The following is a 3,899-nucleotide window of genomic DNA, read 5'->3' as shown; positions in this document are numbered from 1 at the left end:
GAGGAGATCTGGGGGTGGGCGGGGGAGTAGCAGGTTGGGACTGGCCACTGATGTTTACAAACGGGTCCCGGTACAAAAAAGGTTGAGAACCACTGGCTTAAGGCACTTAGGTGTCCAAGGGCACATATACACATGCATTTAAGCACAACTACATTTAATGCACATTAAGCTCATGTGCATTAAGCAGTTTTTGGCTGGTGTCTACATGTGCAGGGACTTGGCACTAAAGTTAGTGCCAAGTCCCTGCAGCCCTGCCATGTGCCTCTAGTAGCTGAGCAGACCTGGCATTGAAGTTAGTGCTGGGTTGCGTCTACACATGCATGAATGCGCTAACTAATCACACTTAAATTTGATACCTGCATTTGGAGGTATCAAATTTAGGCACGATTAGCCTAATTTTGCCATTTTTAACTTGCATGAAGGGTGCACATGTGTAGACATGCACCCGTAATGCACATTAAATTAAGCTAAAGCTCATTCATGTGTCTTGTGTAGACGTTCCCTAAGGCACCTAAATTCAAGTCTGCTCAAGTCCTTAGATTATATAATAGTGGCCTGGGTTGAACCAGGAGCAATCCTTCTTGGCTTATTGGTGAAAGCACGTGCCATGAGGGAAAGGTGTCCAGCTGTCCTGAATTTTCTAATATAGTCTTGAATTTTGTGGCAATGTCATGGTGTTCCCAAAGACTCCCTGGAATGTGAGTTTTGCCCTATATTTGAAAACTTGAACACAAAACTTTATGAGCAATGCACAATGCATTTGACACCCATTCACTGAAGCAGGGTTTCTCAGCTGGTCATCTGTATGGGTTGCAAAGTTGTGTACTGAGAGCTGTAGAGAGGGATACATGTGTCGGATAACACCCTCCCCCAAAACATTCCCACGGGTCCAGCATCGTGTTCCGTGTGAATTAATTAACTGTGTCTAGTGGTGTTTCACCAAGATAGATCACCTATACCAGGCTTAGTTCCAGCTAAACTTCCACTTCTGGAAGTCTCTCGTGGGCCTTGAATTTGTGGAGCGTCTTGGATTTTAGTTCACCAAAAGTTGGTCACCTAGCATGGAGGGGACTTGTTTAGCTTTGCTGTAGTGGAGGTGGGCACCCGTCTGATCACATGGGTTCTGCTAATCCCAGCAGCTTCTTGGTAGTGGTGTTGCCCTGATCTTTCTCAGCCACCTGTGCAATGGTGCAGTTGTGATTTGTGCCTGGAAGTAAGGCAGTCATTGCCTAAAGGGGCATGAGTGTCCCTATAAGCCGCTGATTCAGTGCTTTAACCCCACTGATGACCATTAGTGTAACACAGGGGTGGGCAATTATTTGGGCCTGAGGACCCCATAGGGAGTTTTGATGAGCTATGGCAGGCTGGGTCAGCATCCCCACCTCCCATGCATCCGCTCCCACCCCCCCACAACAACTCACCAGAACTCCCTATGGGGCTTTGGGTGCATGGGGACAATGTTCAAGAGTGGGACAGGTGTGATCCACAACCTGCATGCCCTGCCTTGTGTGGGGAGTGGAGGGTGTATGGGAGGGGTGCAGGGGGCCACCTGGGAGCCAGCCAGAGGTGAGGGGAGGGAGGGGAAGGCGGGGGGCATGTGCAGCAGAGCTCACTGGGTCAGCGGCTGCCCCCGTGGCACTCTGCGTGGGGCCAAGCCCCACCTGGGGCAGCCTGTGCCATGCTCCTGCCCACACCCGCCGGCCCCGGCCAGCGTGCAGCTTCTAGTAGGGCTGTTCTCAGTGTGGCTGTGGGACCCGGGCCAGCGGGGCTGTTCTGTTCCCTCTGCCTCTGGCTGCACTGCTGTTCCTGCTCCTGTTGCACCGCTTCCAGCAGCAAGCGGCTACTGCCCAGCTCTGGCTCCCGGCTGCTTTCCATCCACCCGGTTCAATAAGCAGCGAGAGCACGGTGTGGGCTGCCCCAGCAGGAGCAGATGAGGCTTGGCCCCATGTGTAGCACCACGGGGGCAGCCATGGGCTGGATCCAGGCAGTTGGCGGGCCAGATCTGGCACATAGGCCACATTTTTCCCATCCCTGCTGTAACAGGAATCAGTATGCTCCGCTTGGATTTCCCACCCCTCCCACATCCACATCCACTTTGAGTCCCTAGTCAGTCTGCCAAAAAAGGGTGACCACCACTAGTAGTGCATTGGCCAGTGTATCTGTTTTCTTTTCCTTTCCCCAATGAACAAGCACATTCAGTGGAATGGTTTGCTGTGGGAAGGAGTTTTTGATTTGCTTTCGTTGCCATACTTGTTTTGGTCAAGAAAGCAGGCCAGAGCAATGTGGCTGGCACCTGGTGTGGAAGGCACTTGGATTTGTAGTGATCCTTAGCTCCCAGGAGGGTTCATCCTGTCCCCTGAGAACGGCCACCTCACAAGAAGACTCTGTCTTGCACGTGGATGAGCTTTACATTTACTGCAGAGACTTTCATAAAGCCAGAGTTGCAGCGTTGTTGAGCACAGTCTTGGATCTTGAAGCCTTATGTTACCTTTTAGATGTATCCTAGACAGGCCATGGAGAGCTGAAGCTTTGGCTTTTTCCCCCTAGAGGCACTGGGAACAAGTGTTTGTACTTTCTGATTCTAGGTCAGGGATTGGCAACTGCTGGCACACATGCCAGAGCATGGCACACAAGGCCATTTTCCTCGGCACACCACAGAGCCCAGGCTGCTCACAGGAGGTGGCTGGGAGGCTGCAAGCAGCCTTGGCTCAATGGCAGGCAACTGCTGCCCAGAGCCCCGGCCGACTGGAGCTGGGAGGCTACAAACAGCCGCGCTGTGCTCCGCAGCCCTGGCACCGGCTCTGTGGCTGCGATGGCTGCACGCACAACTCCAGCACGTGGCCGGGAAGGGACCTGAAGGCAGTGCAACCCTGGCCCCGTCTCTGCTGTCCCCTCGGAAGCACACATGAAGCTGTTGCTGCCACAGAACCAGTGCTGGGTGCTGTGGAGTCCAGCCCAGCTGTTTGCAGGCTGCCTGCCTCTGCTGCATCTGTCCAGAGCCTGGGCTGCCTGTGACAGGCAGCCAGGAGGCTGCATACTGCTGCACTAGGTTCCCCGACCTGGGTTCATGGTGGTGGTAGCTGCATGTGCACCTTGGGATGGGCAGCAGGAGAGGGACCAGGGCTGTGCTGCCCCAAACCCCTTCCTGCTTGTACAGCTAGAGGCATGCACACAGCCACCACCATGGAGTCAGTACCGGGGCTGTGAAGCCCGGGACAACTGTTTGCAGCCTCCTGACTGCCTGACATCGCCGGCCCAGGCTCTGGGCAGCTGCAGCGGGCTATGGGCAGGCTGCGAACAGCTGTGCCAAGCTCCGGAGCCTGGGCACCGGCTCCACAGCAGCAGTCAGTGCACATGTGCCTCGCAGTGCATGGTGAGGAAGGGGCCGGGGTAGCAAAACCCTGGCCCCTCTCCTGCCATCTGCCCAGAGGCATGTGCGCAGCACTGCCAGCAAGAAGGATCTGGTCCCTCACAGCTCTCTTGCCTCTGGCACACCAAGCTAAGGCATGGGTGGAGGTTGGGGTGTTGTTGGGTCTCCAGCCAAAAATGTTGCCGGCCCCTGTTCTAGGGGGAGTGGACAAGATGCTGCTTCAGGTTATTTCATTGCTCCGTTAAGGCACAGATTAGGCCTGGTCCAAAGTGCGTGTGGAGAGGATGGGTGACCTGTCTGTAGAAACAAACAGCATAACAACAAGGGTTTCATTGTTCTTTGCAAGGGAATAATGTTCAATTCTTTGAGAGTAAGAATGAATTGGTCCCAGATGCTGGGGATGCTGAAAACATCCAGGCCTGTTTGGTTAATGGCTTGTACTTTTTGGCTGGCTTAACGCAGTTTTTTTTGTTTTTTGTTTCATTTGGGGGCAGGGTGGGCACAGAATGGAGCTGTGGCTCATCCAGGA

At 54.0% G+C, this 3,899-nt stretch overlaps 1 protein-coding gene across 2 annotated transcripts in view; it reads left to right on the top strand.

Moving 5' to 3' along the window:
• The window catches only part of ADAP1 (ArfGAP with dual PH domains 1), a 114,391-nt gene that overhangs the window by 86,682 nt on the left and 23,810 nt on the right, over positions 1 to 3,899 (top strand). The gene's annotated exons all lie outside the window — the stretch shown is intronic.

The sequence above is a fragment of the Gavialis gangeticus genome, unplaced genomic scaffold (assembly GCF_001723915.1).
Source record: "Gavialis gangeticus isolate Ggan-Ray unplaced genomic scaffold, GavGan_comp1, whole genome shotgun sequence".
Classification (NCBI taxonomy): domain Eukaryota; kingdom Metazoa; phylum Chordata; order Crocodylia; family Gavialidae; genus Gavialis; species Gavialis gangeticus.
The sequence above is the reverse complement of the archived record's forward strand: the minus strand, read 5'-3'. Positions and strand labels throughout refer to the sequence as shown.